This window comes from Colletes gigas, unplaced genomic scaffold, assembly GCF_013123115.1.
Source record: "Colletes gigas isolate AHSC1104 unplaced genomic scaffold, ASM1312311v1 Colletes_gigas_Sc00076, whole genome shotgun sequence".
Classification (NCBI taxonomy): Eukaryota; Metazoa; Arthropoda; class Insecta; order Hymenoptera; family Colletidae; genus Colletes; species Colletes gigas.
Window position 1 is genome coordinate 156,417 of NW_025106705.1, and position 15,496 is coordinate 171,912.

The following is a 15,496-nucleotide window of genomic DNA, read 5'->3' on the forward strand; positions in this document are numbered from 1 at the left end:
CTGGCATGAAAGTGGTAATTTCGAGTGCGCACGGTTAGTGATATGGTAACACCATAGACGAGGTATACGAGTAGACCTTTCACCCAGTGATGCCAGAAAAGCACCGTCGGGTGCACACTCACACATGCTAGATACGCGTACGTGAGCTCGTGGAGTTTCGGAAAGACGACAAAGGCAAACTGACGCATGCCCTCTTTCTCGATTCTCCGAAGCTGCCCGAAGTAATTTCGGACCGCTTCGTGGGAGTCGAGAGAGAAAGGCACACATTTGCCTTCTCGCTCTTAACAACTGAAATCCGACCTCCAGTCAACGGCATACGATTTGGATTCTCGAGCCGAGATTCTCGACTGCCCAGGCATTTTTACTTTCCGACCTATGTAGACGCACATAAGCAAAGTACCCATAATGAAAATAAAATTTTGTAAAATTTATTTTACGGAAATACACGTTTTAAGACCTCCTGATCATATTTTAATTATTGAAAAGAAAGAAATTTTTTTTTATTCCCATGTATGAGCACACATACAGTTACTAACAAAATTGAGCGTACACCTATGTAGTTAATAAAAACTGGTGGGAAAATGAACATAAACGGACATATTTAAAAGTAAAAACGTAATATTTATTTTGTTCATATATTTTGAAGGACAATTAGTGGAAAAAGTCTTAAATAAAATTAATTGTTCATTTCTATTTAGCAAAAGCAACAAAACTGTTCTTGTTTTACTGTCACAAAATTGAGCATACAGCAGATCAAATTAAACAAAAATAACTAACAGATTTTATTTTAATATTTTGTTGCAAATCCTTTTGCATCTATAACTGTTCTCAAACGTTTTGGCATAGACTCGACTAACTTTTCTGTAGTCGAACACGGAATACTATTCCATATTTCTACAATTTTGCGTTTAGCATCTGTTTTATTACTAAAACTACAATTATTTAATTTTAATTTTAATTCTCGCCACAAATTCTCAATGGGATTAATATCCGGCGATTGTGGTGGAGTGTGTAATAATTTTGGCACGTTATATAGCAGCCACTCTTTAATAATATACGATGTATGTTTAGGATCATTGTCCTGTTAGAAATAATATATGACTGGCATGTTTAATTTTAGAGCTGACGATTTCAAATTTTTTTTCAAAATATCGAGATATTTTAGTTTGTCCATAGTTATTTCAATAAAATTGCTATTACCGACTCCACTTGCTGCCATACATCCCCACAGCATTATTGAACCTCCGCCGTGTTTTATAGTAGGAACCGTATTCTTTTGATCGAACTCTGAATTCGGTTGTCTCCATACTATTATTTTTCCATCCGAATTAAATAAATTAATTTTAACTTCGTCAGAAAATATTACGTTCTTCCAAAAATTTATATCACAACTTACATATTTTTTTGCAAATTCCAAACGCTTGATTCTATTCACCTTAGAAATATAAGGCTTCTTCCTTGCTACCCTACCGTGATAGCCTTTATCACGTAGCACCCTACGAACAGTTTCTATCGATATCGATTTTCTAATCCTCAATGAAACATCTGTTGTTAATTTTGGTACACTACTTTTTGGATTAATTTTAATTTGTCGTATTATGTACCGTTCGTCAGTTCCAGTCAGAATTTTTTTCCTTCCGCGTCCTGGCTGATTATGCAGTGTACCATTGTATTTGTAATTGTTAATAATTTTTTTTACAGTAGAGTGGGCTCTACCTATTATTTTTCCAATTTGCCTTAGAGATTTACCTTGACAATACAATTTAACAACTAATTTTCGCACAGAAATATCAGTTTCTGATCTTTGTGAAGCCATAGTGCAAATTTTCGCTAATAAACAATGACAAATGAAAATCAAACGTATCATAGCAACGGAACTATGTTACTAGATACAATCGAATGAATTGTAAACCATGAGAAGTTTTACAAAAGTTAGTTTTCTAGTTACTAATAAACTGTACGCTCAATTTTGTGACGATAAAATAAGCATACTTTTGAAGTTTTTGTTAAACATAGATGAACAATCAATATTGTTTAATAATTTCTTCACGCATTATCTGCTGAAATGTACAAGTAAAATGTATAATGCGTTTTTACTTTTAAATATGTCTGTTTATGTTCATTTTCCCACAAGTTTTTATTAACTACATAGGTGTACGCTCAATTTTGTGAGTAACTGTATATATATTATTAATACGATTTTTGAAAATCAAAATACTTTAAGATTGAAAATTAATAAATTAAAATGAGATTCCACTCTTTACCAGTATTGTGCACGCTGTGGTATTTTTCAATAAGAAGAGTTCTTACTTTTATAACATAAACAAAACAGTAGAATTAATAATTGCAGAAATTAATTAATAATGATTTTCCTCGATTGTTTTGAGATAACCGTATCAATTTGTTATGACGAACTAAATAGAACTAACTAGAAACAAAGGAAAAGTGATCCCGTTTGCCAGTTTAATACAAAGTATGGGTTGTATCTTAAATTTTAAAAGGACATAGTCGAATATTTTTAAAGGTACAAAACATAGCGTTTCATTGTAGAACAGTAACATAAGTTAGCAGGTAATGTCATAAAACTGTTTTTCCCAGCTATATCCCTTTTTACCTGAAGTATAAGGTAAAAAGTACGACCTACAAGGTACGACTATCCGAAAATCGTTCACATTTTATCAATGTAAATGAAGCGGCCTTTCCATCAGAGTTAAATAACAAAAGGACAATGTTAAGTCATAGAGGGGTTTACTGACCCAAGAGCGTACAGCATATGCTATACACCGTTGGAAAGGTCTTGCCAAGGCGAATCGACTGATACCATTTTTAACTTCGATATCAGATGGGATAATGTCGAAAAATGGCCTCAAAGTTCGAGATTTTGCGATTTTGAACAAAAGAAACCGGTAGTAAAAGCCCATCCGGCCCGAGGGACCTCGGGTAGGCACCTGAGGAAAAACCGAGGGGTGTAAGCGATACTCTAGCAGATTGGGACGGCAACTGTGCCCCACCACCTTCATTTCAGTGCCGTGTTGGGCCTGCGTTTGTCGCATGGGCCCCGTTCCAAATGCCCAAGGCGAAATCGCCAATGGATCAGCTGTTTTTCATGAACATAATATATTCATGATAGACGATTCGCAGGTATGAGTTGGGAATGTACAGGTTAGTATTCAGTATTCACATCATTATGTTTCGTTCAATCAATAAAATGTCACTCCATTCACTATTGTAAGTGACGCATTAGTCTGAATACTAACCTGCACATTCCCAACTTATACCTGCGAATTGTCTACCATGAATATATTATGTTCATGAAAAACAACTGATCCATTAGCGATTTCGCCCTGGGCATTTGGAACGGGGCCCATGCGGCAAACGCAGGCCCAACACGGCACTGAAATGAAGGTGGTGGGGCACATTTGCCGTCCCAATCTGCTAGAGTATCGCTTACACCCCTCGGTTTTTCCTCAGGTGCCTACCCGACCCGAGGTCCCTCGGGCCGGATGGGCTTTTACTACCGGTTTCTTTTGTTCAAAACCGCAAAATCTCGAACTTTGAGGCCATTTTTCGACATTATCCCATCTGATATCGAAGTTAAAAATGGTATCAGTCGATTCGCCTTGGCAAGACCTTTCCAACGGTGTATAGCATATGCTGTACGCTCTTGGGTCAGTAAACCCCTCTATGACTTAACATTGTCCTTTTGTTATTTCTGTGAAAACAGAACTTTCATTAGATGTAGGTGGTGCTTGAAATTGTTATGTTTTCACTGTTTTTACGAAAAGTACCATCCAGATTCATGTACTTCGTACATTGAAAATAACATATGTTAAATGTAATTGGTTAAATTCAACTTTAAAAAAAAATATTCGAAGGTCAGACAAAAATATAATGTCACATTTAGTGTACGATTAAAATATGATTGAAAAAATAAAAAAAAAGGATTTGTTTTGGCAGGGTTCGAACCAGCACAGCAGAAGAAGTTCGGAACTTGCAGGCAAAGACCTCATCACTCACACCACGCTGATTAGTGGTGAACATAGTTCTATTTCTGAAAATAAGTACCTGTAATAACTTTAATAATATCTCAAAGTAAAACCTATCCCAAAACCTGGTACCATTCCAACTTTTCCTTGTTAGAAACGAGTTTTCAATTTGTCTTAGCGAAAATCGCAATCACATTTTGCACATTATTCTAAAACATTTGTGGTATTCGTTTTCAATGCGATTTAAGTAAGCATGTAATGTATAAGATTTCATTTAATTTTTTCTTTTCTAGAGAAGATAGAGAAAAAGTTTATATAATTTTTTTTATACATATGTAAGGCGTCGGGAAAAGGCGAGGCCCAAGCCGAGGCGCTGGCAAGGGACCGCGTCTGGCCTTCGTCCGTCAACACTCCCACCCCTACCGATGGGGGAGAAGGCTGACGACAAAGGCGAGGGTCTAGGCCCAGGACGGGCTCATTTGTTTTTCCGACGCTGAAAGAACGGGAATAAAGCATGTATACGAATACCCTGCGTATTTCTTAATTCCTAATTCCATTCTACGCGTCTGTCTAACATATATAAAATTTAATTCGTCCTAAGATTTATATGAAACATTTAAAAGATTTTTTATACATTATGCCTATACATATATCGGAACAACTATGAAACAAGAGGTATAATCATTATTATCCATGGACTGATTATAGTCAAAGTCTAACCGGACTTTGAAATGAGAACATAAAACTTAAATGTAAAGTTTCATTTAAATTCATTTAGCTATTTATATTCAATCGTATTAATAATATACATATGTGTGCTCATACATGGGAATAAAAAAAAAATTTCTTTTTTTTCAATAATTAAAATATGATCAGGAGGTCTTAAAACGTGTATTTCCGTAAAATAAATTTTACAAAATTTTTTTTTCATTATGGGTATTTTGCTTATGTGCGCCTACATAGGTCGGAAAGTAAAAATGCCTGGGCAGTCGAGAATCTCGGTTCGAGAATCCAAATCGTATGCCGTTGACGGGAGGTCGGATTTCAGTTGTTAAGAGCGAGAAGGCAAATGTGAGCCTTTCTCTCTCGACTCCCACGAAGCGGTCCGAAATTACTTCGGACAGCTTCGGAGAATCGAGAAAGAGGGCATGCGTCAGTTTGCCTTTGTCGTCTTTCCGAAACTCCACGAGCTCACGTACGCGTATCTAGCATGTGTGAGTGTGCACCCGACGGTGCTTTTCTGGCATCACTGCCTTTCACCTAATGTATTTTTTTGGCCCGTTTCCCGGAAATTACCATTTCCGTGTCACTCGCAATGTTACCAACAGATTTAGAAATGAACACAAGAGGAAGTGAGACAGAAAATGAAATTACAGAAATTTTATTATTTTTTAACGGAATTAAAGCTGTACGGTCCATCATTGGACATTAATCGATTAATTTCATTGGAGTAATCAATCGATTAAGAGTATTGAAAAATTTCAAGATTATTACAATTCCTAAGGATGTATTTCATTCATACGTACACCGCAAATTCTCTATTTTTTATTTTAAATTGTAATACATCATTTATTAAAAAAATAACTCGGCAGAAACGTATTTGCGACTCGAAATCAGTTTAATCAGATTGTGCATCGGGGCCCCGGAAACTCCTCATTCCTCACTTTCGCACCCTATGCCCAATTGCGTGTACGTGAGCTCGTTGAGTTTCGGAAGAGCCGAGAAGAACAGGCTGAAATTCGATCTCGCATAATCTCGAGCCGAGATTTTCGACTGCCCAGGCAATTTTTACTTTCCGACCTATGTAGGCATATACAATGTATAAGCAAAATACTATAATGAAAAAATATTTCATAAATTTTTTTTACGGAAATACACGTTTTAGGACCCCCTGATCATATTTTAACTATTGAAAAAAAGACATTTTTTACTATGCTTATGGATGTGCGTTCATATATTTATACTATTAATACGATTGAGTCTGAACAACCAAATGAATTTCAATATAATTTTAAATTTTTAAATCTGAAAAAATTTTAAAATACTGTTCTATTTGCCCTCTTTGTTTAGCAATTTAAAAAAACGCTGACTCATAAAAATCAATCACATGAAAATGAATGGAAGTTGACACTGCCCCTGCAGAAAATAAAAGACTGGAAAATTTTTCTTCTTTCAATGAAGAAAACTCTTTTACTTAATCTTTTTCGAAGGCGAAGACAAAAAAATCGATTTTGTCACGGCAACAATGGTTGGATGCGACGTATGGACGTTCCCCCGAATGAGGGCATTTTTGTTCTCATTAGTGTTTGCGGCGTGTTTGCATGGAATGTGTCCGATATATACATATGTATACATACATATAATCGATTCATTTTCCTTCAATAATTCGCCATTGCAAAAATTCTACAGTATTCTTATATTTTTTGATATTTAAAAATTTCCTATGTTATTAGAAAGTAGATATACGACAAAAGTTATACAACTTATAGTTCCTAGCATGTATAACATGTATATGTATATAACGCATGGTCGCTTCATATGGAAAGTCAATGAATCTTCAAAAAGCGCCGAGGTCCGAATTTCGAGAAAGGTAAGGTCTGTCAGTCACGATGACTACCGTCGTTTACTGACGATTCGAACGGGTGGCGATGCCAGGCTTGGTTTCGAGAAATGTAAGCGACGTCAGCGATGCAAGAGCGAGAAGGAAAGCGAGTATCAGCCTGTTCTTCTCGGCTCTTCCGAAACTCAACGAGCTCACGTACACGCAATTGGGCATAGGGTGCGAAAGTGAGGAATGAGGAGTTTCCGGGGCCCCTATGCACAATCTGATTAAACTGATTTCGAGTCGCAAATACGTTTCTGCCGAGTTATTTTTTTAATAAATGATGTATTACAATTTAAAATAAAAAATAGAGAATTTGCGGTGTACGTATGAATGAAATACATCCTTAGGAATTGTAATAATCTTGAAATTTTTAAATACTCTTAATCGATTGATTACTCCAATGAAATTAATCGATTAATGTCCAATGATGGACCGTACAGCTTTAATTCCGTTAAAAAATAATAAAATTTCTGTAATTTCATTTTCTGTCTCACTTCCTCTTGTGTTCATTTCTAAATCTGTTGGTAACATTGCGAGTGACACGGAAATGTTAATGGGGTCCCGCGACCCCAGAAACTCGGGCGGAAAAATTACATTAGGTGAAAGCACAGACGAGATATATGAATAGACCTTTCACCTTATGGACTTTCGCGGCCGAATCTGACTGCCATACCGACCTGAAAATTCGGAGGTGATTTTAGCGGCCTCTTCTCATGGATGGCGTTTAGTTGAGAAACTAGGCACTGAATTAGTATTGATGGGCAGCCAGCTGAGTGTGTACGTAAATACATGTGAGTTGATTATGGGAGGGATTGGAAAAGACAGTGGAGTATTATCAGACGGCAGACCCGTGCCCAAAGGGAACTGCCCCACCACTCACATACACTAATGCCAACCACCTTGTATATGAGTTCTGGCGTTTCGTATAGCTTCGTAGATTCGAGAAAGGCGGCGAATGTCAGTCTATCCTTCTTGCTCTCAACACAGCTGAAATTCGATCTCGCATATTCTCGAGCCGAGATTCTCGACTGCCTAGGCATTTTTGACTTTCCGACCTGTGTAGGCATATACAATGTACATATAAGCAATATACCATAATGAAGAAAAAATTACAAAAATTTGTTTTTACGGAAATACACGTTTTAAAACGATAATATTTTATGAACATATTTTAACCCTTTGCACTCGGTTGTCCCCTCTGAGGGGACATGAAAGTTTATTAGTGATTAAGGAGAATGAACTGATTTCACCGCAATTTTTTAAGAAACACATGTTTTCCTGTACTTTCCTATTAAAATGGGAAATATTCTATTAAAATGAGAAATATATCAGCCGTTTTTACGTTGGAAGTGGAAGGATTGTCGAGGATGGTCAGAGGCGTATGGTCGGATTCAAACACGTGGACAATAAACGTAACTATATAAACTATATTATTTAGTGTTTACTAAAATTATTTAACATAAAGAACATAAAACGTAAACGTAAAAAACTATAAACGTAAAATCGAAACTTCATTCAAAGTCGAACCATTCCTATTGCTATCTTCGTTATAATCTAAATAAATTAACGTTCTTTGTCGGACAATAGAATGAATAATAAGCTACATATTCCAAATGTAGGCCAAAGAAACCGGGACTGCATTATTTGTTCCGACAGGAAAACACCAGGAGAAAGACGTCAAACAACATTTTATTGTGAAACATGTATAAATCAACCTGCTATGTATATTGGGAATTGTTTCAGAATTTACCATACCATAGAAAATTATGAGAAATAAATTTTTATTTTTTATTTTCTATAGATACATCGAGGCGGCCGGCAATGAATGCGTATAACAGCTGTGCTTAAAAACTCGATTTGTGTAGCCGGCCGCCTAACGGCGGCCACGCATTCATTTTCTATTTCAATTTTCTTTATTGATATTATCAGAAGTGGGAAAGATTTCAGCCATTATTTCGACAAATTTAATTATTAGATCATTAGCATGATATTGTCGACGGAAGAAGAATTCACCTAAATAGCCTACATAATGTATTTGGCGAGTTCCATACTTCAGAATATTCGAACCTTTGACAACAATGCAGAACTAGATTTAGCTCGACACATTATACATTATTTGTCGTCGGTTGTCATGCCGACTAATACAAACAAGAGAAAAAAGCAACGATCGTGGACTGATGCAATACAGAGCCACAGATATGTACATATACATAGACAGAATTCATTGTGTAGTAGCGATCTTTTTGAAGAAAAATCTCGGAAACTAAGGCCGAGCGGCGGTTATATGTATAGGAAAAAGTTGCTCAAAATGTTGATTTTGGTCTGTCGGTCACGATGGCTTTTGTCGTTTACTGACGATTCGAACGGTTGGCGATGCCAGACTTGCTTTCGAGAAATGTAAACGACGTCAGCGATGCAAGAGCGAGAAGGAAAGCGAGTATCAGCCTGTTCTTATCGGCTCTTCCGAAACTCAACGAGCTCACGTACACGCAATTGAGCATAGTGTGCGAAAGCGAGGAATGAGGAGTTTCCGGGGCCCCGATGCACAGTCTGATTAAACTGATTTCGAGTCGCAAATACGTTTCTGCCGAGTTATTTTTTTAATAAATGATGTATTACAATTTAAAATAAAAAATAGAGAATTTGCGGTGTACGTATCAATGAAATACATCCTTATGAATTTTAATAATCTTGAAATTTTTAAATACTCTTAATCGATTGATTTCTCCAATGAAATTAATCGATTAATGTCCAATGATGGACCCTACAGCTTTAATTCCGTTAAAAAATAATAAAATTTATGTAATTTTATTTTCTGTCTCACTTCCTCTTGTGTTAATTTCTGAATCTGTTGATAACGTTGCGAGTGACACGAAAATGGTAATGGGGTCCCGGGACCCCAGAAACTCCGGCCGAAAAATTACATTACGTGAAACGTCTATTCATATATCTCGTCTGTGGTGAAAGGTCTATTCATATAGTACCTCGTCTGTGCTTTCACCTTATAGACTTTCGCGACCCAATCTGACTGCCATACCGATCTGAAAATTCGGAGCTGATTTTAGCGGCCTCTTCTCATAAATAGCGGTCAGTTGAGAAACTATTCACTAAATTAGCATTGAGGGGCAGACAGCTGTAGTGTATGCGCAAAAACATGTGAGTTGACTATGGAAGGGATTAAAATTCATTTTTAAATCTATTGGTAACGTTGCAAATGACAAGAAAATGGTAATGGGTTTTCGAGACCCCATAAAAATGGGCCAAAAAATCCATTCGGTGAAAGATCTACCTGTATACCTCGTCTGTGACAATCTGACAATACTCTTGAATCTTTGATGAAGCTCTATGTTTATGATGATCTATGCAAAGCGGATCGCAGCCAATTTGCTAATATTATTCTTCAGTTTTTAATTAATAATTGCATTACCCAGCTAAGAGTGATACGATTATTAATTAAACACTAAATAGTATTATCTAGGTCTCACCACGTGGAGGTTGCTGCGAATGGAGACCTGCCCTAACCGATTCCCAACCGCCCTCCATTCCATCCAACAATCGTTGGTCGAAGAAGAAACAAACGAAAGTGAAACCAACGAAGGAAACAACCAATGAAAGAGTTTTTTGAGAAAGAATTTGCCTGTAAATTCTCATCAACAAAACAGAGAAATAGACGAAAATATTGCCTGCCTGATATAATGATTAATAGAAAGAACCAAATTCCTGCTAACTATAGATCTAAATTCGTTTACATCCTACCTATCTAATCATCTAAGAAAATACATAGAAAATGTATTCTTCCTTGTTGATCCTTCGACGAAGATTTCCTGAAACATACTGTTACATACTACCTAACTATAAATCTAAATTATTAAAACATAAACTAAGCAATCTGAAACAAAATACATGAAATACATTATTTTTTTTTCTATCTTCTATTTATTCCACGATGATTTCCTGAAACACAAACAAAGCCATATCAAACAAAATTGTAGCAATTCTTAATTGTTACTTCTATAAACCTAAAACTTCCATAGGAATGTGCTCTGTAACAGAAACTTGTTTAATAGATTAGTAAGAGAACAAACAAAAATTTGACACCTGCAAGAAGCATATGCCCAACACTGAATCTGTAAAACTACAAATACTAAAACTACAGGCAAGTGCAGTGACAAAGTAAAAATAGTTCATCATAATATACGAGGTTACTTTGACTCTAAAATGAATTCGTCGCAAAATATCTTCTTGCACGTCAATCTAATGATATATTTTAATAAGTAAAAAAAGACTTTGGGTATGTTCGATATCGAAGATACCCAAAGTCGTCAACTCAATTATGAAAGTGAATTTAATTATTGAAGAATGTGAAGAGCAATCGGAAGCTACTAATTTGACACTCATTCTAAAATGAATATAATTATAAGTATTATAAAAGATATTAAAATCATGACTCTACTTTCGATTGATATTACGATATTTGTCATATAAAAAATTGCGACGTGCAAAAACATCGCAGGCTTAAATAAAACGCGACGCGTCACGTGCTCATAGCGTGCAGTGAGTGTGGGTATCAAATTGATCCCCGGCCTTGATTATCAGAAAAGCAAGTCACGCCCCTGAACCACGTCACTCAGCTTCTCTACGTACACCGTCGGGTCCTAGAGGACACACGATCACAACAGAACCCAACTTAGTACTCGAGAAAGGATATGAATCAAGAACTCTTGCCGGAGGTTATTCTCTTTTCCGTATAAAGAGGAGAATATACGCCCGGTGAGGCTCCACTTAAGCTGAACCAAGCTGCACCAGGGTTGAAGCGGTTAGAGCTATCAGACCTACTACACAAGTGATCACATGTTTCATTCTATCAAACAGGGGTGATCGAGCAAAACTCTCTGGTCCTTTCAGTCGAGACATAATCTCGGAAAGCGAAAACCAGAGAACAAGCGGACGAGAGTAAGTTATATGTATATGTACTCATTATATTTTTATTTTAAAATGAGTCTCAAATTAAAAATAATTGAATCTACTATGGCATTTGTCATCTTAAAAATCGCGGTGAGCAAGAAGATTATAATTTTAAGCAAAAGATACTGACTACACTTGCCAAAGAAAGCACGTATACAACCAGTCGAAGTTTAAGTCTAGTTTAATTGTACCAAGCAATTATTTTGTTTAAAAAGAGGTGAAGGTAAATCGAGGGAGACGCGACGCGATACGACGCGATGTCGATCAGCAGTGATAGACGCAAGGAACGAGATACGCGACACGAACCGAGTAACTGGTGAAAAGGGTCAGCTCCGTTGCCTCTTGGCAAGTCCAATCGAAGGAGAAGCGAATCGACGCACCCGACACAGAGGTTCCCCATTTCTCCCACGCATCCGGTTGGGAGCCAGTTGGATCCAACTTGGGACGACTAACAGAGAGAGGGAGCGTGTGCCGGGGCTACCGTAGACAGTAACAGTCTCTGATCCCCTCTGCGGCCGAAATACGCTTTCTCTTGGATCGTCTCGTCAGAGAATTACTTGGCATATACGCAGCAGTAAATCACATATTCGTTTCTTCGACCAAAAAATGAATATTCCATGCGAAAGGGTATCAAAAACGATTATTTGTACAACCCACGCTATCAAGCATTATTTTAACTATTGCTTGATGTTTATTAATAATTATTGCAAACAATAGGTATAAAAATATGGACAAATTCGAGGAGACTGAAAGTTTCTTTGAATTTCTGTCGAGAACCAAGGGTATACATCACGTATTCATTTCTTCGATCTTCTGCTCTTTATACGATACTTTCTTTTGTATAAGTTTTCACTTTTCTTTTCTTATCAGTAAATTATACAGGATTCTAACAAAGATATGTAAACTGCCTCACTAAAATCGCAAAACAATATATTGTAACACCCAACAAAACACATATTAATGCACACAAAGAGAAGTTGTGTATTTTGGATCGTAAATTTGGAAAATATTCAAGCATTGAGGGGTTTATCGAGGTGTCGGCCAATTGAAACGATTTAAAAATATTAAAACGATTATAAATATTATATTAAAAAATTTCAAATCGTTCTGGAAAAATTATTTTCAGTTGCGGAGGTCAATTAGAATCATTTTTGGTAATAGACATATCCTTCAAATCCTACGCATTTTCAAGAAAAAGAATTTTCGTCGAGGTTACCCTAGGTAGTAATCGCAATTGTAAAAGAAATACAATAAACATTCCAAGCTACCGTTTTTCTTTTGATGCTATGCGAAACACACAAGAGGTATACGAATAGACCTTTCACCTTATGGACTTTGATGATCCAATTTGACTGTCATACCGAAGTATTTTTTAAATAAATTAGGATTTTCGGTGTAGTTGTCAATGGGGTACATCCTTAGGTATTTTAATAATCTTGAAATCTTTAAATAATCTTAATCGATTGGTTACTCCAATGAAATTAATCGTTTGATGCCCAATTCTGGACCGTACAGCTTTTATTCCGTTAAAAAATAATAAAATTTCTGTAATTTCATTTTCTGTCTCACTTCCTTTTGTGTTAATTTCTAAATCTGTTGGTAACGTTGCGAGTGACACGAAAATGGTAATGGGGTCCCGGGACCCCAGAAAAATGGCCCGAAAAAATACATTAGGTGAAAGGTCTACTCGTATACCTTGTCTGTGACCTTACATCCAATGCATTTTTTCGGGCCATGTTTCTAGGATGTCGAGACCACATTTTCATGTTCATGTCATTCGCAATATTATCAACAGGTTACAGAAATGAACACAAGAGGAAGTGAGACAGAAAATGAAATTACAGAAATTTTATTATTTTTTAACGGAATGAAAGCTGTATGGTCCAGAATTGGACATCAATCGATTAATTTGTTTGACTTTCTATGGAAATGTTGTATAATACTTTTTTTTAGGTATCACATGTACTTACGTACCCACACAACAGCTATCTGCCCACAAATACTAATTCAGTGAATAGTTTCTCAACTGACGGCCATTCATGAGAAGAGGCCGCTAAAATCACCTCTGAATTTTCAGGTCGGTATGGCAGTCAGATTCGGCCACGAAAGTCCATAAGGTGCAAGCACAGACGAGATATATGAATAGACGTTTCACCTTATGGACTTTCGCGGCCGAATCTGACTGCCATACCGACCTGAAAATTCGGAGCTGATTTTAGTGGCCTCTTCTCATGGATGGTGGTTAGTTGAGAAACTAGGCACTGAATTAGTATTGATGGGCAGCCAGCTGAGTGGGTACGTAAATACATGTGAGTTGATTATGGGAGGGATTGGAAAAGACAGTGGAGTATTATCAGACGGCAGACCCGTGCCCAAAGGGAACTGCCCCACCACTCACACACACTAATGCCAACCACCTTGTATATGAGTTCTGGCGTTTCGTATAGCTTCGTAGATTCGAGAAAGGCGGCGAATGTCAGTCTATCCTTCTTGCTCTCACCACAGCTGAAATTCGATCTCGCATATTCTCGAGCCGAGATTCTCGACTGCCTAGGCATTTTTGACTTTCTGACCTGTGTAGACATATACAATGTATAAGCAATATACCATAATGAAGAAAAAATTACAAAAATTTGTTTTTACGGAAATACACGTTTTAAAACGATAATATTTTATGAACATATTTTAACCCTTTGCACTCGGTCGTCCCCTCTGAGGGGACATGAAAGTTTATTAGTGATTAAGGAGAATGAACTGATTTCACCGCAATTTTTTAAGAAACACATGTTTTCCTGTACTTTCCTATTAAAATGGGAAATATTCTATTAAAATGAGAAATATATCAGCCGTTTTTACGTTGAAGTGGAAGGATTGTCGATGATGGTCAGAGGCGTATGGTCGGATTCAAACACGTGGACAATAAACGTAACTATATAAACTATATTATTTAATGTTTACTGAAATTATTTAACATAAAGAACATAAAACGTAAACGTAAAAAACTATAAACGTAAAATCGAAACTTCATTCAAAGTCGAACCATTCCTATTGCTATCTTCGTTATAATCTAAATAAATTAACGTTCTTTGTCGGACAATAGAATGAATAATAAGCTACATATTCCAAATGTAGACCAAAGAAACCGGGACTGCATTATTTGTTCCGACAGGAAAACACCAGGAGAAAGACGTCAAACAACATTTTATTGTGAAACATGTATAAATCAACCTATGTATATTGGGAATTGTTTCAGAATTTACCATACCATAGAAAATTATGAGAAATAAATTTTTATTTTTTATTTTCTATAGATACATCGAGGCGGCCGGCAATGAATGCGTATAACAGCTGTGCTTAAAAACTCGATTTGTGTAGCCGGCCGCCAAACGGCGGCCACGCATTCATTTTCTAATTCAATTTTCTTTATTGATATTATCAGAAGTGGGAAAGATTTCAGCCATTATTTCGACAAATTTAATTATTAGATCATTAGCATGATATTGTCGACGGAAGAAGAATTCACCTAAATAGCCTACATAATGTATTTGGCGAGTTCCATACTTCAGAATATTCGAACCTTTGACAACAATGCAGAACTAGATTTAGCTCGACACATTATACATTATTTGTCGTCGGTTGTTATGCCGACTAATACAAACAAGAGAAAAAAGCAACGATCGTGGACTGATGCAATACAGAGCCACAGATATGTACATATAGACAGAATTTATTGTAGTAGTAGCGATCTTTTTGAAGAAAAATCTCGGAAACTAAGGCCGAGCGGCGGTTATATGTATAGGAAAAAGTTGCTAAAAATGTTGATTTCTACAACATATTCAAAAATCATCGAAATCGGTGAGACCCGGCCTTTTCTAAATAATTACCTCATTTTCTTTCAATAATTCTCCATTGCAAAAATTCTACAGTATTCTTACATTTT